This window comes from Calypte anna, chromosome 14 (assembly GCF_003957555.1).
Source record: "Calypte anna isolate BGI_N300 chromosome 14, bCalAnn1_v1.p, whole genome shotgun sequence".
Classification (NCBI taxonomy): domain Eukaryota; kingdom Metazoa; phylum Chordata; class Aves; order Apodiformes; family Trochilidae; genus Calypte; species Calypte anna.
In genome coordinates, this window is record NC_044260.1 from 8,777,562 (window position 1) to 8,802,719 (window position 25,158).

At 36.4% G+C, this 25,158-nt stretch overlaps 2 long non-coding RNA genes across 3 annotated transcripts; one reads left to right on the forward strand and one right to left on the reverse strand.

Moving 5' to 3' along the window:
* Nucleotides 1-4,272: 4,272 nt before the first annotated feature.
* Nucleotides 4,273-20,463, forward strand: LOC115599143. 2 transcript variants are annotated; one of them, XR_003988168.1, is made up of 6 exons: nt 4,273-4,353; nt 5,748-5,834; nt 13,544-13,723; nt 15,051-15,113; nt 19,400-19,509; nt 20,238-20,463. It is a non-coding gene; the product is annotated as an uncharacterized LOC115599143 (long non-coding RNA). The 2 variants fall into 2 exon arrangements; XR_003988167.1 differs by having other exon boundaries at nt 19,400-20,463.
* LOC115599144 lies at nt 4,294-23,668 on the reverse strand. Its single transcript, XR_003988169.1, has 4 exons — nt 23,508-23,668; nt 20,971-21,755; nt 6,168-6,226; nt 4,294-4,350 (listed from the first exon to the last, which is right to left on the reverse strand). It is a non-coding gene; the product is annotated as an uncharacterized LOC115599144 (long non-coding RNA).
* Between the last annotated feature and the right edge of the window lie 1,490 nt (nt 23,669-25,158).

Below are 25,158 nucleotides of genomic sequence, written 5' to 3' on the forward strand. Positions count from 1 at the left end.
AGGGCTGGCTGCTTTTATTTTATGTCTGAATCACTGCTTTTGTAAAAATATTATTTATGTTCCTAAAAGTTCCCAAGTGATTTTGAATGTGACTTGGGTGTGTCCCATTATTTGTACGTATATAATGGGCAAATACAAATTGTTTAATGGCCAGTTAAGTACAGGTATACTTGTTTTTTCAAAATACTAAAAATACTTCTATCTTGTCACACTGTGCCACTTGTAAAACACTCTTTGAGGAATTTACTCAGTCTTTATTTAGATGTGCTAATCCTGGTAAAACATAAAAAAGATATTTTTGGTTGCTAAACTGAATGGGTTCATATGGCCTACTTTTACTAGATTTAGCATCTAGTAAAATTTGGTTCATGAATACAAATTAGCCTTTCCTGAAGTACCCATGATCTTCATGTTTCCAGATTTAAGGTACTTAGTAGAGTCAAGTCTTACCTAAGCGTACCATTGGTATGACTGTCATCCTTCTCTTATACTAAATATGAGAAAACAGCTTTTTTGAACTAGAGTCATGTGCATTTATAGCTTCCTTTTGAGCTGTGTAAGTGTAGAATAAACAACTGAATTTGTTTCCACTTGTTCACACGGATGTTTTTCGGTCGGATTTATCTTTTTCATTGTCTTTCTTTCACATTTTGTTTTCTTTTAACTGAGTTATATATTTGCCGTTTACTATTTCTACCCATGTAAGAGGGAGAAAAAGAGGACAGAAAGGAAAAGTAAGAATAATCAACTTACAGTCTTAATAACTCTTAAGCAGCTAGTGCTTTTGATACTCTAAACATGGTGATAATTAATGTGGAAAACACTGGAAGCCTTAGTAAGCTAGCTTGATAATCTGAAGAATGCCAGTACTTATTAGGGCAAGTTCATGATTCATACTCAAGGATTAAGCCAAGAGAATCTTGTGACCTAAGCAGCCTGACTCTCCAGTGGTAAAAATGGGATTTTCTTATCTTTAGTAAAATAATAACTGAGACAGAAATCAGGGATGGAAGTGGACAGTATACATTTAGGAGCTAGCAATACTCAGTGTGTAGGGAAATGGCTGATTTGGCAAACTGTTGGTATCATAGAAATGGAGAGATTGATCAGATTATGCCTGACAAACAGTAAAGATGAGATTTGTAACATGATATGTTAGGTCTTCGACAGCTATGTTTTCCTTAAGAAATTTTTAGTCATTTGCCTGATACTCAGGAAATTGCTTTTCCCTGGGTGTTAATTACTTGAAACCAAAGACATGAACATGAATCATATTATGATACATAGTCAATGCTAGAAGACTGGATGCAAGATTTGGAGTGATGACATGAAATCTAATCCTATTTCTAAGAGGAAACATTGACTTGACAAAGTCAGTCAGCTTCAATACTTCAATTTCTCCATTTCTACGACTGGAATAATAATAATAATGTAACTTTTGATTTATTTGCTTAGAATCTTGAAAAGAAAAAAAGTTTTTAGATCTTGTTTTTTAATGTGCACGTCTGTAAATGTTCTGAAGCTGATCATGTAATTCTGACTTTGCCTTCTCATTTCAAATTAAGATTTAACATTTTCAACTTCCAGTCTATATGTGCCTCAGTGGTTAGCTTTCAGTATATATTTTGTTATTTGCTGTTATTATACTATAAAGGAAAATGCATCTAAAGTGTTATACTAAAAAGAATAAAGGAAAATGCATCTAAAGTGTTATACTAAAAAGAATAAAGGAAAATGCATCTAAAGTGTTATACTAAAAAGAACCCTTTATTTTGCTTCTAATTACATTTACTTTGTTCTTGCATGTAACTTGTTGCTGAGTGTGGCATAGATGTAGTTTTCTCACATTCTGAAATGAGAGCTGGCATTTGAATATCTTTGAACTTAAAAAGAAATTAACAATGTGTAAGCAGGCACTGGGCAACTTCCTTACCCAGCCCTACCAGGGGTTGCTGGTTCTTACTTGCAGAACCAGTCACAGAACTCATTAAGTAGGGAAGAAAAAGGACTGCTGAAGGGGTACCAACCATGCAGTGTTTCTAAACAGGAGCCTGTGTGTTCCAGATGGTAACTTTTTTTTCTTTCTGCCATATGTGGCAAAAGATTTGACACCATACCCCAGAGTCTATCCAGTCACCTACCCTTTGACAGAGTCTTTGCTGTTATTTTTTGGAAAAGCCTATGATGTGGTAGTGCATTTCAGATGTGGTGAGAGAAACACAAAGAAAATCTCTGCTGTCTCTGCCAATCCCTAACACTCTCTCTCACCTTTTTTTTTTTTTTTTTCTTTTTTTTTACAAACTGAGTATTAGCTACTGCTCAGAAATAGAGAAATAGCTGTTAAAAGGAAATACACCAAGGAAATTTCACTTGGTGAACAGGGAGAATGTATAAATGTAGTATTTTAAGGTAAGAAAACGAGGCATTTTTTATTTAAAATGCTTTTGTGCATTTGATGCAAGTATCCTTGTATTTGTAACCTCTATTAATATTTTTTATATTATCTGGAATAACATGTCACACTATTTCTCTTCATCTCTCTTTTATTCTACAAGATTACATTACCATCTTTAGGAGGGGTATATTGTTAAGTCACACTACAGCCATAAAAAGTAGATTCTATAGATAGGGCTACTACCATTGCATCTACTAAATCAAATCATTATGTCTATATATGTTTATATATAGACACAGAGATTATAATTAGGTCTTGCTCCTTAAATGATCATTTGTTGCAGTGAGGCAGAACCAGGTACAGTACGTTACCTGTATTCTGAAATGTTTATTATTTTAATCCCTTTTTAATTTAGATCTAAGCTAAAGGTAAGAACAATTAATATGGCTTTAAATCTGGAAGTCAAGTAGAAATGGGTATTTCAGCCCTAGAAGCACAGACAACGTACTTCCCATTGCAGAAAAAATGATCTAATAAGGATTTGTGAAATTTGTAAAATTTGTTACTTCAGTAAGGATTAAATTAGTCAGACTCTGTAGGAGTTCCTTCTAATATTCTACTTACAGTTTTCTGTAGATAACTTGCCATTCATCTCTGTAGTACTTTTTTCCATGGAGGAGGGCTCTTACTATTTCAATTCCATTAATCTTTACATTCCATTTGCTGCTCTACTAGGACTAAGAAAGTGTTCCAAGTATTTTAACAGGGAAGTAATACATTCACAAAAATTCTCGTTAAAGTCTTAATCTTCAAGTTACAAAGACTGTTCTTTTTAATGATTAAAAACTGCATACTGAAGCAGCATGTACTTACAGAATGATTCTGATAGACCATTTGTTGCCTTGGTTTGGGAAGATCCCTTTTTTTTTGCTACCCCATGTGATTTGGAGCTTTATTAATAGAGAAATACTGATTCCTAATTCCAGGATTTCAAGTCTGACTATCAGTGCCTGGCTAACTAACACACATCTCTTTTAATTTTAAAACAATCCCAGTATGGAAATTCTAAGTTTTAAATGTAGGGGACAGAATTCTGTATGGGTTTATGTGAAGTGAATAAGCTATAAGCACAACTAAATAGCACCTTTCCAACAATGGCTTGGTGCCTTCCATGAGTTATGTCTCAGTTGCATTCATACTATGTATTTTTTTTAATTCATTAGAGAACTCTATGGAATTACTATCACTCCTGGAAAACATGTATCTTCTGCTGACAAGTGTTCTTTCTCAAAATTTAAGTTTTCAGAAGCTTTTGTAAAGTACTGAAATGGTGGGTGTGTGCAAAGAAGCAAGAATTTGAAATCAGAATTTGAATTGTGAAATCCATTGTAGAGACCATAATTTTTATGTTATCTGAATATAATTTGTGTATGAATATTTATGAGTAATTAGGAATCTTTTGGACACTAAACATATCTTGTAATATTCAATACAATGCCATGTACCTTGACATTTTACAAATTGTATTGTAAATTGAGATGTGATATAACTTGGCATTATGCAAATCCCTACTGGCATTTTGCTACTGCATGTCTTTTCTGTTAGTGTGAAAGAATCAAAGAAACAGAAGCAAGAGTTGACTATAGAAGAATAATGCTAACTTGACTGCATATAGAAATAAAACAACTTGTGAAAGCAAATTTTTACATACTCGTATTAATTTACAGACAAAATAATTCTGGTATTTCTTCATTCACTTATTTAATAATTTTAAAAGATGCAGATGGAGTTGGAACAGTTACACAAATTCCATTTTGGCAACAGGTTTCTTGTGCAAGAGTGTTTTCCTGAAAACCACAGGGTTGTTCCAACAAATCAGCCATTCTTCTTCCCTGCCCCAAGTTTCTGTGGTTGCCCTCACCAGTGGAAATCACAAGCTCCTTAATCTTCTTGACCTGGTAGTTATTGTAAAAATACTACATCAAAATGAACAAAGTGAAAATGAGACAACAGAGCATTGTCTTAAATGAGCATAATTATTTATACAGCCTTTCAGGATTACATCAAATGGAGGCAAATACAAGACTGCTTTAGCTTTTCTTTTAAAAGTCCTATTTCTGACTTACTTTGCTATTCATTATGTATTAGTAGTGAATCTACATTCTGGTGTAAAAAGGCTTGGATGTAACTGCACGATTTAGATCTGATAAGACTAATGAATCTAACTCTAATGTGTCTCAAATATTTAAAAAGACTTGATTTTTTAAAAGAAAAAATAATAACTATAAATTGTAATAAAAATATTAGGTAAGGAAAATAGTTTAACAAATATTGAATTATCTGTAATTTTTTCCTGAAAAAGTAAACTTATTTTTAAATACATGTTGCATTCAGATGTTACCTATTTTTCTAAATCCAAATATCTCTCAGTTAAAAACCATGAAGTATTTTCTAGCTCTCTTTCCACTGCCTTGTATTTCCATGTAAAGCTAACGTGCAGATATAATACTATGTGTCTGTCCCCTTTACTATTTCTGGAAGAAGTCCCAAGAGATTAAGATTCATCTGTATCAGATACTCCAGAACTGGCTTGTTGACATGTTTCTGTGGAAGAGAGATTGCTTCTGAATTGTGCTAAGGTGTTTCCTAGGGTGCAAGACAAGCAGAGCCAAAACTTCAGTTGATATGACCTGGCATAATACTGCTGCTTGCCTTAGTGCCCATATGATTCTTGGTTTTTCTGTAGACTTAATAAATCAGGGTAACAGAACAAGTAACAAGTTTCCCATTCATTAGTCTAAAATTGAACAAGACATTTAAGATCATCCAGGTCAAATTTTATGTCTAAATCAGTCTTCCTTCTTGAAAGATGATACTTGTTTTGAGAAACCTAACCCATGCTGATATAACCTGATGACAAAAATGAAATTGAGACCTCCTTTAGGCAGCATAATGAGTCTGAAGTGCTTCATAATTGGTCTTTTATGATATATGAACTTCATCCTACCCTAAATATTAATTTTTTGAGACCAAACATAAGACAAATGTTATCAAACAATATTCTTCTCCATCTTAACTTAGATTTATTAGTCACTTATGGCCATTTTGGGGTTTTGCACAAAATATGAAAAAATATTCTTGCACCTTGTAAGAAAAATGCTACCTGTGTATGGTGTGTCTGTTTACCATATGTGATCTATTTATCTTGATACCTGCAGCAAGGTTTTTGGTGTGAAGTTGTAAGACACTTTATTCTTTATGCATTGTCTTGTTCCTGTAAGCAGCCAGTGGGCTAAACCTGCACTTTCCTTCTTTGCCTCTGCATTCTCACAGGTTTTTATTTATGTTACAGGCCCATGTGATTTCCTTTGAACCAGAGTTAAAAATCCTGTGAAAGGATGATCAATTGACATCCAGCTTTCTTCATGCCACGGTCAAGGTACAGTAGTTTCATAATGTGGGTTATCTGCCAATTATTGTAACAGATTATCACAGAACAGATTATCATGATACAGAGGTCTGCTGCCATGAAACATTAAAACACTCAGGAGGAATTCCATTGCATTCACAGAAGTTATTAACCTCACAAAAGACTTAAATTGGAATTTATACCTCAGAGGCTTTCTCGATAGATAGCTCACTTTTTTGCTTACTAGATTGGAATCTTTTAGAGCTACTCTTAGCCTGGTTGCTAAAAGAGTGAAACTATATCCTGTATCAAGAGACATCTGATTTCAGTGTGCTGTTTTATGAAGCTGTAACACTTACTTACCTGAATTCATATGTACATGTCAGTGTAGAGTATGTTGATTAAGTTTTTATATTATAGACCTGAGGGTCAGAAGAAACCAGGATAAACAATTAAATAACTGAGTTTAATAAAGAATTTAAAAGTATTAGTTTATTAAATTATTGACCATATTAACTTAATTAATTGAAAATATCTAGTGTGCCAGTAGCAATACTTCTGTGCTATGAGCATGACAGTAGTTCAGTTTGAAAAATAATAGCCTCTAGTTGACCAATATAGTGAATAAATATGCTACCAAGAAAACTGTTTATGTTTTCAAGGAAACTAAGCATCTGAACACAAACAATTTCTGTGTTGCAGCAGAATGTTATTCAGTGTCTGAGAATACAGAGGAAAAAAAGCTTTTGCTCTTTCTCCTTAAAGACAGACAGAAGCATGTTTACTTTCACCAAGTAGTCCATGTATTTGTGACACTCTCGTGAGCTTTCTGTTGCTGGAAGAGTAAAACTTTTCTGTTCCTTTCAATAAACATCCTGCACATGCATCTGCTCTGTGTGTGCACTAAATAAAGGAGGAAGGAAGTCCTGAAAGACTGTCTATGTATTCAGTTGTGAGCTCCCAGTGGGAAACCAAGTGAAAGGACACAATTCTCATACAAATGGGCAAAGGTATCTACATTCCACAGTGCCAGGCAACCATCAAATCCAGAAGAAACTCCTAGTCCTCATCCTTGCCCTACTTCAGGCATCTGGGAATCACTGAAGTCTCACAAATAACTGAAAATATTAGCCCTCTGGTTACTGGTCACATCTAGCTAAAGTATACATTTCATCTACCCATCCTAACTTTCTTGTCCCTCTTACCCCATGTTGTGAGACAGGATATTAAAATAAGTTCCTTGTATTTCTTTGACAGAGTGTAACAACACTTTCCAGGCAAAACGTGTCTCAGTTTTCTCCAGATTGTATTACTGTTATTTCCCTAGAGCTGCAAAAATTGGCATACCAGAGATTTCAGTGGTGCTTAAAAGCCTGTCTTAGTAGGGAAAGGGGCTATAAAAATAGTATGGATACTTTTGCAAGGAAAAAAAAAAACTTTTCTAAAATCACTGCTCAATAAAATACATGATGCAAAAAAGTTTTTAGAGCATAGGATAGAAGTCTCTTCCTGCAACCTAGGAAGACTTTTTTCCTTAAGTTTTTATCATCCATGATTAATATACCTGCTGCCAGTTTCTGCCATTAAACCTTGATACTAAATCATGAGGCATTATCTATGCATTATTTTTCCTGGTCTATATTATGCTGCATATCATTACCAAAAGGTAACTAAATGTGACATTAGAGATATATACAGCTGGATTTTTAATAATTTTTTTAAAATAAAATTTTGGGGCATGCCTTACCACAAACACAAGTTTGGTGACAATATCAAGAGTCAGACACTACCAATTTGTTCTAAAGCATATAGACATACATACATACATCACAAAAATAGGCAAGAATTTGGGTGCTAGATGGAGGTGTGCAGGAGAACCCAGCATAGCACCTATATTGTACTGTACCTAAATACACAGTATTTTCAGTAATTACAAAGGGCAAAACCATGGAAACAGGATTCCAACATCCACAGTTAATGTGAAAAGATAGAGAAGAAAATACTTATATTTTTAATCTGATGAAATCACTAAGCCAAATTCTTCCTATTGTGCAATGACTTTTGCATAGTTGCTTGTCAGTGTAGACTCCTGTATTTGTACCACTTCAAGATACAGAACCACAATGCAGTGGTGTAAGGTGTGCAAAGGAGGCAGACACATTGAGGAATTTAGCAAAAACAGAATTAAAATTTAGCAGTGAAAGCTTCAGTTGCTAAGAATAGAAAACTATTTTTCAGCAGAGCAGTTGGAGCCCTGACCAATTGTTTTTCATTTTTCAGCGCATTTCAGAACTTCCAGCACACTTCTGTCTTGTTCAAATGAACTAATAAACTCCTGATATGACTCTTGATAGAGCTTATCACCTGTCATGCATGGCAGTGTTTGTTAACTTGCAACAAGAACATGTTTATCTTTTTGCCACACTCAAAGCAAGGCACAGAACTGGAAGTTCCTGGAAAAAGCAGCTGGCAAGTGTCCTGCTGTCTAAAGAGACTCTGGTTTGCTCTGTTCTCTTTTTCATTTACATGCCTTTTTTCAGTACAGTGTTTTTTGATATTCCTAATGCTAAAGATAGGTAATAGTTGTCCATAGCCTGAAATACTAAAAATTTTCCAAAATAAGGTACAGCACCTTCAATTATTATTTGTTTTTTCCAATCTTTTAACACCTGTATGTTAAACATATAGACCAGGTGTAGAATCACTGAACAGAAACAGTCCCTACCTCCCAGCTCTGTTTAAAAGTCCACGTGTTACCACTGTACACTGCTGTATTCTGGTACGTTAGCATAAAATACTGAAGTGTTTTAAAATGTTCCATAGGTAGAAAGGGGAAATACATTTTTCTGTTCTCTGTGATATAAATAAAAGGTGAGAATACATCCTTGGAATATGTTTATATATGTATACATATATTTATAACACTAATACCATCCAATATTATGCTTCACTAGAGATGCTGACTTGTTTGTGCAATCAAATGAACTTGCTGTTACAGGTATTGTCATACACTCTGCAGAATTTAGTGTTCAAATATACTGCTCTGCTGATATTAATTCCTAGTGAGATCAGTTAAAACTGTGTAGCTAAGCAGCTTATCTGTTGTGCAGGATCCAAGCTATAAGCTGTTTTTCACTCCCATTATTAACAATGACAAAGGACATTTTCATAGGGAGTTAGGCAAGATGAAACTCATAATGCAGCAATTCACCATTTTTTGCTATCTTGTAGGCAACATCTGAGGAAAACTCAATAAAACCAGGCACATAAAAGAGCAATAAGAAAGGTCAAGTGTGATCTGCTTGCTGTCCCAACTAGTGCAATGCAACACAAAGGCCAGAGCCCAGTATTGCCCTGCAGGTGGGGACTGGTATCTTCCAGCCTCCCACCACACCCACAGGGTCCTACCAGAGGGCACTGTCCCCTTAGCCCCTGCAAAGGTGTGCTTTCACCACACAACATGGTACCGGACATGATGGAATGAGTGTCCCACTTTATGAGAAAATCAAGAGGCTTTTACTAACTAATTGGTGTAATTTTTCCACTTGCACACACCATATGGGGATGTTGGCAGAGGTATCTTATCAGGAAATTGCAGCTGTGGCTCAGTCTTTACGTGCTAGCAGGAGGGTCTTGAAAAGGTGCTACCTCTGGTTTTGGGGTTTGAGTTTTTTTGTGGCTTCTTGGAATTTACTGTTAGTTAACTGGATGATCTGCAAAGGAGGAGATAGGAATAGAGCTGGTACAGAAAGATACTATGTTTAAGGCCAGAGCTGGCTTGTTCTGGCCTACTATTCCCAATTAAAACACATTTTCAAATTAGTAAATTGTACTGGGCTCAATGCAATTTGAAGTGCACACAGTACTTTATCTTGCTCAGGTTCTAATGAAGGCATTTTGCACCTTCCTGTGACTGGCTAGAGGGCAAATCAGGGTTCAGACCTTGAATCCAGAACCTCTTGAATTTGCAACATCCTTCTCCTAATGCTGAGACTGAAATAAAAACTCCACAATTTTTATTTCAGATACATTCTAAGAAGGGGATTATTTTCCTTTTTGGTTTTCGACATACACAGAGTTTTAAAATAATACTGTTGTGAAATTCTGGTACAAGTTAGAATTCATTTAGGAGATGATTTTGTATGAATTATCAAGATACTGAATCTAGATTACTTGAATATTAGTCCAGAGTAGGTCACTGAATCTATGTTGGCTTCAAACTGCCATCTGAAGGTCTTCTGGACACACTTGGTTCTTCTTTCTGCCAGCTCCAGTCATGGGATAATTTTGTTACGGATTAGTTTAGAACTCCAAAAATGACTACCAGAGATTCCCTGGCTTTGCAAATGAATATTTTAGTGCTTCCTCTGATGAAAAAAAGTAACCTGCTGCATCTAGTTAGATGTTTATGCTTTTCTCACTACTGCGATCTCCAAAAGCCTCAAGCAGTCATAGCAAGGGTATAGATTTTTAAAGGATTTTCAAAATATAATTTGTCATTGGAAAGGTAAGGGAAATGTTTAAGCTGCTTTTCCTAAATAACACCAAACAACCCAGAAGTCAGCAAAAACCCACTTTTGATTAAGAACTGGAGTCACTCAGTAGATTATTTATCAGGTTATATAACTTGTCATGTCTAACTACTGGATAAGATAATCATCTCCAAATATTTCAGATTCTGCTTTAATTGGTTGTGTAAAATAGGTCCTATTGTCTTGATGAAAGCATGATTATGAAAGGTGTGATTTCTTTTAATGATCTCTATTAACTTGTGACTCCTTGTATTTCTCTGCTGTATACACACTGGCAAATCTTTCAGCTATAACAGATTATGTCAGCACTCTACTACATAATTTGAATTTGCATTTATTTATAATACAACAATAAAGATCCACTTCAGTTGGAATCTTGGCACGGGTGGTTTACAGTTAGGAGTGAAAATCTTTATATATATTTAAAATAGAAGGAAAAGGAAAACAAACCCATTTTCATATATTTAATCAGCCATAAATGGCAACAAAATAACAAAGTCTGAAACAGTTTAGGTTAACTGAGAAATTAGTGACCATTTATTAATGGAGTTGATTTTTGTATGTATTTCTGCTTCCATAACATAGCATTTAAGGAGCATTCCAGCTCTTCATGAATACTTGCCTGCTTCCTTTACCCTTGCTTAGGTCTTTATTCTATAGACTTACAAACAGCACCTGGTGATTGATTTCCCTCTTGCTGCTCTGTTTGCTATAGCTTTTCCCTTTCCTACATCTTTCTCTAACACAGAGTGAAACTAGATGCCTTATCTGAGCTTTCTGGAGCAGCTTCACTGTGTCCCAGGAACAGTGTTGCTTCCTGCATCCAGATACTGATGCACAGGCCCTGCAGGTGATGGCACAGGGACCTGCATTGGTATCCTCTCAGTACTGACTGAAGCAGAATTGATACTATCTTAATACATTAGGAAACTATTTAACACTCAATGAGATAAAATTATTAAAATGGATGAGCCAAGTTCTGTTTTCTAAATAACATAATAATTGAGGTAATGTTCAGAAATTGATATAATGGTCTTATTCAATACATAAATGAGACTGGTTTATGTTATTCAGCCTATTTAAAACTGCATGTCTTTTCTGCTATTTTAATTTCTGTTACGAGACAGCTGGTAATGACATAAGCTTTATACATAATAAAAAACTTAAATTCTGTTAATGCTCTTCCATGTTGTAAAAGAATGGAAGTATTTTTGTATTACTCATTTCTTGGCACATAAATATCTAATATCTTTTCACTGTGGAAATTCTATTTGCAAAGTCTTACCTAGTTGCTACTGTGCTACCTTTCAGAACAACGATGTGAATTTGTTGGCTCATGTTAATGACTCTTCATCCCATAATTAAAATAAATCAAAATCCCTAAGAAAAGCCTCATATAAATCCTTGCTTTGCTCATATTTAAAAATCAACCAGACAGCAATATTGTCTTATGCAAAATATTAAATAATGAAAACTACTAACAGCCTATTTGCAGAAAAATGCTTTTAGCTTCAGTGGAGAGTATTAGAGATGAGTTTTGCAGTCCTTCCTCTGGGGCTATATCAGATCCAAAGGTTTTTGTGGTACACTGTTTCAAACCAATATAATGTAAATTCTTAAAATAAACAATGTGAAGCAAGTATTTTAATTTGAGTTTTAAGTACACATCTCAAACCATGTGCTTGGCTCTCATGTTCTAGTGTTTATTATTCGGTGATAAAAATGTGTAAAAAATGACAGATGATTCCTATTAGATATAAAAGGGACTGGAATATAGTGTTAGTCATTTTGATTCCCTTCCCTGAATTTAATATCAGGATTTCTAGGTCTAAGCAAATATTTTTCTTGATAGCAGTGTCATATAAGAAATACATTTTTACATATTTACAGAGCACCTGTACAGAGGGAATCTGACTTCTGCTACAGCATGTATGTGTATAAAATGATACGTAGCTAAGAATCAGCCATTTCCATCTACAAATTAATCATGCAGAAAATTTATTAAAGATTGCTTAAGCTAGGAAAAAACACTGATAACCTTAACAGATTACATGTAAGGTAAGATTGTAACAAACAGCAAATATGAAATCAGATCAGTTTTACTGCTCAAATTTATCATAGTATTCTTTATATAGTATTGTGACTAGCATAGCCCCCCAAAGACTTTGTAAGTAATTAAAATCCCAGGCCTTTATAAAGGTGACAGAATTTGTAGCTCTGGTAGTACTTTCCACACTGATCCTTCATATTACAGAACTTGATAGCACATGTGTGGTCTCACAATTATTTTTTAAAAACTTTCAATTAGATGCAGAGTCTTTAGCTATGAGGGTTATGGGGAAATATAAAGTTTGCTGAACATGCACACAGATGGCAAAAAAACTTTACTAATAATATTAATAATTCAGTGAATCTAGTATCATGTAAGTAACCTTCATAATTTAAAAGGTTGCATAATTCTTCCACCCGTGTATGTTCCAACGCCTTTTGGTTATGTCAGGTGCTAGAAATCATCTTGTGGTCAGTAGTCCAAACAGAGACACTGCACTATTTAGATGCAAATTTAGAATAAACATAATGCCTAGTTTTTCTGCTGCTTTCTGTCCATACATATATCTGAAATTCTGTTAAAATGTTGAAATGTTTTATGTTGAAATGCATATGCCAGCATGTTTGGACCTGGAAATGCAATACTGTGCAATAAGGCTCATAATGTCCTTCTAGAAAGTAATTATCATGTTGTTGTGGTATTTATCTGGGCATCAAAAGTTCTGGGTTCAAGTCATAAAGCAAGCCTGCTTTGTGACCTATAGAACATGACTCAACCTGTAAGATTTTCCTGCCTGAAAAATGAGAAACACTCTTTAAGCAGAATAAAGAAGAGCATTTCCTGGACGATTAAACTTTACCACAAAAGGGGTGAAGGGTGGGGAATCTACCCAGCTAGTTTCTTTCCTGTATCACCAAATATTTTGAAGTCTATTTAAAGATAGGAGACACTGTCAAAGGGATGATGTGATGCTGTGTATCTATTATTTATTTTAAGCTAGTTAGTGAAGTCAAGGGTTCATTTAACATAAAACAATTATACTACTGTCCTGCACACATCTTCTGAAATAAATGTTAACAGCACTTCACATATCAAACTGATTATTTGTGTTCTGCTGCGATATCCAGACATTTATATATTCTGCTTTTTCCTTCAAGAACTTGTGGAAATCTTCAGCTTCCAGGGGAACCTGCCACCTAGCAGGAATATACTGTGCCTGAGAGACAAGTCCTGGAGATCTCTCATACTGACCCAGAGGAGTAGAGAGAGGAGCCATAGCACAACTGCATTCCCAATGGTCTCTGCCATCCTTCCTTCCTCAAAAACCCCAGCTAGAGGTATGCCCACACAGAGACATTTCGAGCTGAATAAACACAGAACCCACAGTGACTTTTCTATGTTTAATTGTAAATTTAGGTTTTTGAGACTGCATGAAAATTTGATTTGATTTTGTATATGCATTTAATTGAAAGTACTGGCCTGTCTATCAGGTTGATAAATAGCCTGATGGATGTTCTTAGAAGTGCTTAATATTCAAAGGGGGGTCCACTATAGCGGTTATTAGAATCAGCTTGCAACATCTTTGCCATTTTCAGACATACACACTAAATTCTCATGTTAAAAACAACTCAATCATATGAAAAGAGTGAAGCTCTCACTTTTAAGCAAAAATATATTCCTCTTCATAATATCAAACAGTTATCAACATGTCCCTTAGATTTATGACTTACGACATTTGTTTACCGACAGGTGGTTGCATATCTTGCCATTTATATTTTAAGCAACAGTAAACACAACTAAAAATAAGATAAGCAAGATAAAACTCAGTGGTTTTTTTTTTAAAGTATTTTTACAGAAAAGCAGCACTTATAAGCTAGGTCTTCAGGTAGTTCACATCACTCCCAGCAACACAGAAGAATACTGCAAGAGCAATAAGGATTTTTAGGGGCATTATGATAGTGTAATGGAAACACATCTGCCCCCAAAAGTCCCTCATTTTCCCTGCGGTAAAGAGCCATGCAGGAAGTGGTGAATGCTGTGGAAAATCAAGAAGAAAACTAAAAAGAATTTTTTTTTTTAAGTTAGAACAATTTTCCAACAATAATTCAGGATTTCATAGTTTCTTCTAAGTCCACTGCACAGGAAAATTGTAGTTTTTCAAACAGCCTCTAACTCATTTATTTTGTATGAAGGTTCTGTTCACCAAAGTGAATTCTGAAGCAGGTAATACAAGACAAAAAGCATTAGTATTGGGAAGCTAAAAACTTTACACATAAAGCACAGAGAATCCAGAACAATGTTTGTTCTTTCAGCTCCCAAAAAAGCAAAAAGTAAAATAATATAATCATCATTAACTGTTGACCTACATCTCTCATTTTCTAAGAGATATGTAAGTTGAAATGTGTAGTTAAAAGTTACTCTTTTAAAATAATCCACACTAAATAGCACCTATATTCTTAAATGGATTCTTCTAGCATAACACAGAAAATGTAGTAATACTGTTGAAAAAGCATGCTCAGTTCTTCATATATTATTTAACATGGTGTGCTGTGTGTATTAACATTTGCTCTTTGTTTGCTCATGGTGTAATACAAAAAATGAACCAAGTTCTTTCCTCAGGTTTCAGAAATTTTACTGTGATCTCAATTTCATTTCTTGATGTAGGTCCAGTGATTTCAGTGGAGATACTGCTGACTTACACCAGCATCCAGGCACCTACTGACTGAGGTGTGTGCAGTCTGTGTTACACAAAACAGACATTTTATTACAAGAGAGGTTTTATGCCAACAGCAGCATCAAAGCAGAGATCTGGATTATGCTGACTGATACACATTTTTTAACAGTAGCAATATATAAGAAATAGAAATATCCCCTTAGTAAAATTACTGCATTCAGTTATTTTTACTGACCCTTGTGGACTAATCCTGAGACATACTGAATTATTTTTGTCACCCTTTTCTAAAACCATTTATACATGCCTTGTTGTAGATGATAGAGCGCATTTTGCCTTTTTGTTTTCTTTTAATTCTTATCATGACCTACAAACCAAAACTATTATTTAAAAAAATTGTTGTCTAGCAGCTGTTTTGTATCAGTTGATATAGAAAGGCAATTCCAGTAAAGGATTTGGGCTGACAGAGACAGAGATACTTAAAATAGAAAAAATGCATCGATATTGCATTACAGTAGTGGATTGTAGTCTCCTCCATTAACAGTGAAATTAAAATATTACAGCACTATTAACTGAAAAGATTAAAACAGTTTGTTTAAAGTTATTAATGTGTATCAATGATATGTGAGCATTCAGAATATTAGGAAATCACATAGATAGATGCATAATTTTTAAGACCTCTTTTGAGCTCAGCTAGGAGCAGGTGTGCTCCAAACAGGGAAAGAAAAAGATGTATTTTAAAATTCCAGTGCCTGTCTGTAGAGAATTATGATTCTGTGTGAAAAATACAATGTTGATAATTGAAGAGCCTTATGTCCAACAGGGAGTCAGGAATCCTGAAACCAACTGTTAATATGTAATCATATTTGGCTAGCTCACCAAGGAAGTTGCCTCAGTGATTAGATGTGTTTCTATTTCTAGTATCTTTATTTATTCTGTACTTGCTGTAGAAATGTCCTGAAAAATCCACAAGCTGCATAACACCTATCCATTCACAAGTCGCCTACATAAATATTGCCCTTGTGCTGAAATCTTGTAAACATAAATTATTTGGGTATTTTGACAACAGGCAAGAAAAGCTGATTCTTTGCTGCTTTTTTTCATGCTTATGCAAATTCTCTAAACATTTATATTGTTCAAGAAAAGTGCATGACATTGCAACAAGAAATCTGTGTAATTAATAACTGCTGTGCACTGCAAACAGGGCAAATGATGCCTTAAATGAATTTCACCAGAAGCTTCATAGTCTAAGGCTGCATGGTCTGAAGAGGATTTGGCAGTTTAAATAATACAACCACTTTTCTACCACTTCTTCCACTACAGGTGTAGTTTCCAGGTGATAGCAATGGTTCAATGGCTTTCTTCTAATATTTTAAAGACATAAAAAAACTTTTTTTTTTCTTCATAGCCTACTAACTATGCTTTTTAAAGCAAATAAAGGATTTTTGAGTGAAAAACTCTGGATAGCTTCATAGGAAGGATTTTGTAAACTTTACTAAGGCAAAATTTTCAGGTTTTCTGGGTCATGAGATTCCAAGCTCAGGGTCGCTACCTCCCTCTCTTTTTTTCCTTTGGCTAGATCAGAGGGTAGTCACAAAACCTTTCTGTTGCAACATGAGGTCAGGAGATGCCAAAGGTTGAGGCCCTGCTTCACAAAATGCTGGCCACAAACCATTCCCCAAACTGTATCACTGGACTCTGATAGAGGTCCTGATCTTTTCACTGTTTTCAATAAAATTTCAAAAGTAAACAGATCAGGCTATGTGATAATCCTCTTCTGATTAAGCATTTTTCTTTTAGAGGTTTGCTTAAAAATGGAGAAAAGTAATTCTAAAATGTAGTTTAAAATATATACCTGGTAGGGCTTTCAGTTTTATAAATTATAAATGCAGTAAGGAATTGGAGTTGATCTTTCTAATTATTATTTTTCTAATTACTATTATTTCAGTAATTCAGGATTGGGTTTATCCCAGCGAAAATTAGTTTTGATTCCAAACATACCATCTACTTCTTTATCTTCTGTAAGTTTATTTTTTCATTTCAAATAGGAAGATAGTACTAATTCCAGATATTTAATTATTAATGCTCTGGATCCACAATGCACTTCAGCAGTCTCAGCTCTTGGGCTACCACCTCATGTTTCATGCAGACCTTGTGGGATAACCAGTGTGTGGGAAAGAGAAAATTTTTACTTCCTAGATATTTAGGGATCTAACACTGTTTTGTCTCATCATCATTAATTTGGATAACAGATATAAAATGAACATACATTTAAAACTTAAACATGCATGGTATCTGTAGTAGTAGAAAATTGTCTGGTTTGCTGCACACTAGAGACAAAGAGGAGTTCTTTCTGTAAGCTCAATAATGGGAAATACATGCAAATAAAAATTTTGTATGAGGAAGGCCCACAAAGTGTAACTATTTTCTCTAACATTGATCTTTAATCATTTAAATAGTTTGTTAATTCTGCAGCTAGGTTATTGGTGCTAGAAGAAATGCATGTGAATTTCATGTATCTTCAACAGAGAATCAAATAGAACCTATTTTGAAAAAAAAAATCCAAAACTAGCTGGTTAACAAAGTGCTCTATGTAAAACACATCTTACTGAAATCAGCTATATAAAATTACATGTTTAATTTAAGAGCTTTAAAGTAATACGTTGGTAAGAAGCAAATGCTGCAATTTCAGCAGAGCAGAGAACATGTTTGCTGCTGTTTGGATACTTAAGTTTGCTTCTAATTTCCCTTAAAGCAAGATCCTTACATTGTTCTACATTGTAATTTCTGATTCTCTGCTCTTATGTTCTCAAAATACTAGTGATGAGACCACAGGAGATAAACTGATTCAAAGCTGACAACTTGTAATATTTGACAGGTTGACAGCTCTAGAATGTATTCACACACTAAGTACTGTAATTCAAAAATTAAAAAATTCTACAGTTAAATTTGTAGCTTAATTTGTTCATGAAAATGTAACCTTTTCAGAAATGCTGCTTTTGAACAGTAGTATTTCATGCAAAATAGTAGCTAAAAGCATTTTAGCAGCACAATTCTCACCTAAGCTTTTCCACATTAGATTTTAGTCTTAAACAAATGAAGAATTTCTTGCAGTGCTATTGCAGGTAGGTCCTATTCTGTATGTTTAGTGATTATATTGCTATAAAATGTGGAGAAAAAAAGCAAAACAGAATTCCATAGTAAAATCCTGATCATGCAGCATGAGCTCCATTTGCATGAGTACAGAAATACTGCATGTAGTCATGTGATACACCAGGTACCACCAGCTTCTCTTTAACAGTGTGTAACTTCAATTTCCAGGTCTTTTTGACATACTCAAATTGATTCTGTCTGAGTAAGTCAGCACTTAAAATAAATCTGACTTGCAATGATAATGTGACAACAGTGTGAATATCTATATGGTTATGTGTAACTTAAGCAGGTGATTAGCTGGCATAAAATGTCAAAACTATGACAGACACTTTTACACCAACTGAGAGGATGCTCCTGTATGTATTTTGTGTGCATATGTATAAAAGCCATTCTATAAATTATATTTTGTGAGTGTAATTTGTTTCATTCAGTCTTAACTACATGTATAGTGTATTCAAAGACACAAGAAAATTCATCTTATCTACTAACAATTTTTCAACAGTTACTAGAATCCCATGGGGAAAGTACAACTACATAATGTTAAAGTAAAAATTATGCTTAGATTCTTTAGGATAGTGGTACCAAAAAGTATAAAGTAACATTAACTTAAAGAGCTCTACCAAGTTCAGGTTTACAGTCCCTTACTCATAAAAATATATTCTACAACTTTTATCAGTACCAAAACTATTAATCTTTAAATTGATGTTTAGATACAGATCATACAGATTTAGACATACAAACTGAGATAAAAACGCACCTACTCAAAGAGGTTAATTAAAACTGAACAGGGTGAGAAAAAAAAACCCAAAACACCTGAGGAGGGGATCAAGAATATAGATGTTACTGGTGTTTATGACATTTTCAAGTTTTAAGATGCCTGTCTTTTCTAGGGACTTAGCTTCCTTTTGTCCCAATTCATCTATAACCAAGTGACCCCTCTTTGAAACATAACCTTCATAGGCTTTCACTGGCTTTTTAAGAGAAAAACACCACCAAAAGTTAGAAAACTTCCTTTTTGTGTTTAACTTTCAGGATTATAGTATTTTCTATCCATTTTTTAGTGCTGAATACAACATTAAAGTTGGAATATTATTATTAATTGAAGGTGCCTTTTACTAAGTGCAGCAGTAGTTAACTACTAAGGTCAATGTCCACTGTAAGAGCCATAACGTACTGGTTTCTTTTGCAGAACAAAGTGACCACCAAAAGCGGGACTTTGTGGGCCAGTTGGATAAAACATAAGCTCATCTCGCCCCCAAAACCCCGACTCTGGAACCACAACCTTCTGAGATTCAATTTGTAAGTAAAGTATCTTTGTAAGATATGCCCAATCAACTGAGAAAATCACTGCTTATAAAGTGGGTAATTTTCAGGCTAATAAATGATACTGTAGTCAAGTCACAGTGCACATGCCTTCACATTCTGGACAGCAGGAAATGCTAGCAGATACTATTTGGTTTTATTCACATTGATATTATTTATTAAGTAAGAAAGCAGCACCTTCCTTAAGTGTCTATAATCTGACAGGGAACTCCCCCAGCATAACATTTTTTAGATCTGTCACTCAAAATACCTACTATGATTTCTTCTCAAAGTAACAGCTTACTCGTTTATCTGTTCCACTGTATTTAAGACTAATGTTGACACATCATAGATATGCCTGCATAGAAATTATTCTAATTTTTTTTACTTTAAACTAGAAAATTTTCACTTTACTTGAAACAGGTCTCTTCCTACTAACAGTAGTAGATTCAATGTTCAGCTGTGTCTAAAGCTTACTGCCCTCAGCATTGTTTAAGAACTTCTTTCACAGATGAGAGGAAAAGTAGAGATGTGTAGACAAAAGGAACATATTTTCTAAATCCTCAGTTTATAATTCCAACAGAGCTTCTAAATAACGTCCAAGTTTAAAAGCATTATAGTTTACACTTGGATGACTGTAGTAGATAAATGCTTTAAAAGCAATTAATTGCTGCGCTTGAAAAGCCATTATTATATTCACTATGCTTTCTATAATCAAAATACAGTGCCAAAGAATGCTGTCCTAGCTGAACTGCTGTGTGTTCAGCAAATACACCTTGAAAAGAAAATGCAGAGAAGTTGATGGAAATTCTCTAAGTAGAGATGCTAAAATAAAATATGTGGCCTTTAGAAAGAGGAATTAACTTAATTATTTACGGTTGCGATGACTGAGAATATTTTCCTGTCATTTCACGAGCTCATCAAACGATAGGTATCGACCCCTATCACCGCTGTTACTTGTAGTTATTTGTATTCGACGAAAGTCTCCCCAGACAATTAGGCACCAGGAGGGGACCGGTGCCGGACACCCGGGAGGCGCGAACACCTGTAGATCCCAAGGGTGCCCGGCGGGGCGCAGACACCCCCCCCTCCATAGGCGGCGGAGCGAGGCGGGCCCGGGCCCCCCCTCCGCGGCCTGCGGCAGGTGGGCGACGGGAAGGGGCCGGGGATGCGCGGCCCCGCGCCGCGGCCGCCCCCGTCCCACAGGCGCCGTTTCGCGGCCGCCTCCGTCCCACAGGCGCCGTTCCGCGGCCGCGGCGGCTCGGTCGGATCCCGCCCAGGTGCCCGCCGGGTGCCGAACCGCCCCATCCCCGCGGCAGGGCGCGGCCCCGGCTGCCCGGGGCGGCGGCCCCACCTGCGGGCCTCGGAGGCGGCGGGGACGTGCGCGGGGCCACGCTTCTCCCCACGGGCGGGCAGGCAGTGCGATGGCGGACGGCGCGGAAGGAGAGCGCAACTTACCACTTGTCAGCCCCCCACGGCCGTGCCCCCGCAAGCCGTGAATCGATAAACGCCCGACGCGAGCGGGGATCCCGAGAAGAGGGAGCCGCTAGCCTGGCAGTTTCCCGGTCATGAAAGGAGACAGCCCTTCGGTCCTCGCTCCAAGCCGGCTTCTTCTGTTGGCAAAATCCTGACTCATTACATAAAAAGATCACCCTGCCAGGCGCCCAGAAACATTTCTTCATCACGGTCACGCCACAAGCTAAACAAGAGGCCACATCAAGGGGAGGGGGAGAGGGGGAAGCGAAGGGAAAAAAAATATCCAGGAGGTCTTTTTTCTTAAGATCCTCTTCCTTCAAAAAGGAAGGAAAAAAAAAAGTGCAGCGAAAGGAAAAAAGAAAATTAAAAAAACAAAGGGAAAAAAAAAAAAAAAAGGAAAGAAAAAGAGCAGCCACCAGGATTAAACTAGAGAAGATTCACTCATTGTTGCCACAAAGACACCTCTCGTCTTTCCACTCCCTCTCCATGCTCATTCCTCCAACAGTGCTACAAAGCCGTGAGTCTTGCGCCGTGAGTTGCTGAGCCCGAGCCGTGGGCTCCTCAACTCTGCGGGGGCCGTGCCAGGAGACCTGGGGCTGAGAGTCTTCCGAGAGTAGGTGTGGTGAGTCCCAGACCGTCCGAAAATTATTTTTTTTCCTAGAAACTACCTCCAAATATAGTAACAGGGAAGGGGCATTCCTAGAAATTCGGGAGACGTCAGAAAGGGAAGATTTGTGAAATTCAGCTGCGCTTCCTGCAGAGGGCTCCTAGCACAGGAAAAAAAAAATCAAGTGAGCAATAAAGTGGGTTTCATACTTCTCTGATCAGATAATGGTTAAATAAAAAAAAGAATAGTAAAACACTTCATGTTTCTCCAATGCGATCTAGGATTTTCATGTGGGAAGAAAGGTAATCAGTAACCCCCTTTGCCCATTTTCTACTGATGTTTATAGATGTCTATCTCCTTTATTTGCTTTCCCCCATGTTGTCCTAACAGACCCATGCACACAGCAAATAAAACAAATACACATATGAGTGAAAAATGGGCCAAACGAGAAGCCTCCTGTGTATCACGGGAGTGCTAATTAATGTTCGTGTTAACCTCCCATTGAGGATTGCATCTTTCATGCTACACTGATGTGTATAATTCATATTATTGCTGTAGACATGTGCAATATTGTTATTTGCATGAATGGGAATTTATATGTTGGCTTCTACTTAAGGGCCCAAATACCAAGAAGTGCTGAGCACTATCAGTCCCCATTGACTTAATGATATTTTAAGCTGTTAATTAATTCTGCTCAGCAAGCCACAGGATCAGGCCCTGACTGACAAATGTAAATGAGGACTTGCAGGAGACCCACACATTCAAGAGCTACTGTTATTCCTGACATGTCTCCTAAATCTGTATATTTGCTTTGTGTTTGTATCTAGCACCCAGTCCTTTCTTAGTCATATCTTTAAAAAAACCCATTATCTGATATATTTCATAGGAAGCAGAAATAAAATGTTTGCAAGGCATTAATGGATGAAGATGTTACTTTATGTTAATAATTATATGAAGATGTCAGTGCATTTGTAAGAAAGCATTATTTATTCAGGAATAGTAAAGGTTACCATCAAAACTACAATAGCCAGCTTTTGGGGAAAGATAATAGATTTCAATGTGTGCAACTCTTGCAGGTTAATTGAATTTCCGTAATGCGATTCCCCTCAGCCAGATGAAATCCTTGGGCTTGTTCTTTGAATTTCATTATGAATTGCAGTCTCTTCACTGCCTCCAAATCAAATGCCATAAAAACACTGGAGTCTGGCTTTACTATAGTGTTTTATAAATACTCACATTTAATCAAGACTTGTCTGTCTGCAGTTTTGAAGGGTAATTAGTAGAGTTCACCTGACAATCCTAAATGTGCTTTGACTCCTGAGTATGTTGTAACTGTTACTGCAGTGCTAAATAAACAATTACTTCAAAATACAAACCCAGCTTTCAGAGAGGTGCACCCACAATATTTCATTAGCAGTACTGCCCGGTTAGAAGTCATCATATGGAATTTCAAAACAGCTCTAGTTGATTGCAAAAAGGCCTTTTTAAACCAGCTAGCTTACTTCTGGCACATTGCTCCACTCTGCCTGTCACTCTAATTTCCTGAGTGAAAAAGTGAATGGCAGCTTCAAGTTCAGGATCTTTTGATCATTAAAAGAAATGAATATGCTGTCCTCTGTTGGTCATACTGGTTGTCACATGTAAAATTCAATTAACTCAAAAAGGCAGCAAGCAGCTGTTAAAATGACAAACATGATGAAAATTAAATTGCTTCCACTTAACCAGGAAGACTGGACAATGTAAGAGATTTCTAGATTTTGTTTTTCTTTTTTTAATTAAGCAATGATGGATACTAGAAGCTGGATTAAGGAGAGAACTCACTTCGTAGGAATCCATATTAGAGGTTCTGCCCAGGGACTTATCCCCATCATCCTCTGTCTGCTGTTTCAAGCACTTGCAGTGAGCTACCTACCTTGCCCTGCTCAACACGATGGGTGACAGCAGGAGCTGCAGCCTTCCTTCTGCTCCAGGACTGGCCTCTGATGGGTGCAGTGGGGCTGCAGCTCTGCCAAGCACGTGGTGACAGAGGAAGTTTCCAGCTTAAATTTCATGTCATGTGGTCTGGTCTGGGAACAGGGCCATGTGTGCCAGTTCAGATAGTTTGTACTTATGTGTAAATGACTCATGTGGTGTGATGTGGTGGCAGCTATGGAGCTTCTGGTAGCACTATATGTCAGCTCAGATTTTGCTGGGTACGTGCAATGCAGATTTCTGCTTTACCACTCAAGGTGTTTGTGGGTCCTGATGCTTAGAGATGCTCTGCTCGTGTCCACTTTGGGTCCTCATTTCAAGAACAGTATATAGCAACTATACAATCTACAATCTAAGGGACTGTAGAAATGATGATTATAGGTGTAGAAATCCTTATCTAAAAGGCTAGATTAAAAAACCTGTCAATTGTATTACCTAGAAAGGAGAGACCTGTGGGTAAATACACTATCACTTTCAAAAAGGTTTGACATCAGTTAAAAGGCAGTAAACCTGTCTTTTGTGTTAATTATTACTACATCTTAACTTCTACTGGTGTTACCAATTTCTGGTCTGGACTGGTTTCTTGTATGCTGTGATTTCATAGATAGTTTTATAATGGCAAAATTAATTTCAAGTGAAGAGCTGTAAGATGTCTTAAAATGTTACTTAGCAAAATTATTAACTTGCTAATAATTTAGCAGTGTTATTAGAAAAATGTAAGTTCCATCTGCAAACTGTGGAAAACAAGCTCTGTATTATCTAATTTCAGTTTGTGTTTTGTATCAAACAGGCCTCAAAATCATTGCTACATGGGCGAGATGCAGCCTCAGCTCTTGTGCATACCTGGCTTAGTCTATAAATACATGTTACAAAACAAGCAAGAATTTATGAAAGCATTACTTATCACAGGCAGGGGGGCTCATTTCCAGCTTTACTCACAGAAAGCAGTATTTATCAGACACACGTTTTGAGTTTGATTTTTATGTTTAGTTTTGAAAACCCTCTTACAAAAACAGCTTCAGGAACATGGCTGTTCCTCACTGTCCTTCATGAGTAAAAATGTCTTACAGAAACGAATTTAGAACATTTTGGGTTGTAGTTTTGCATGTGCTCTGTGCTGAAACTGCTACTGCTCAGAATCAATAATTTACATTTTTCTTCTCTCTAGGGAGACTGGGCAGTGTTGTCATCTCAGGTGTTAGCCACTTCTCGCTAGTGACTAGTGGTAGGACAAGAGGAAATGGGTTCCAGTTGTGCCAGGGGAGGTTCAGGTTGTGGAAAAACTATCTTGCCAGGAGTGGTGAAACATTGGAATAGGCTGCCTAGGTGGTGGAGATGCTGTCTCCGAGGGTGTTAAAAAAACCAGATGTGGTGCTCAGGCAAGTGGTTTAGTTGTTATGGTGGTGTAGGACTTGATGATACTTGGTTGGACTTGATGATATTGAACGTCTTTTCCAACCTGGATGACTCTCTGATTCTAAAGGGAAGAGAAACCAATGAAAAGAACCAGGAATTACATAAAGGATGATGTTGGTAGCTGCAGCCTGTGGAGAAAATCTTGTCAAACAAGAATTTGCAGGGGCTTCGCTTGT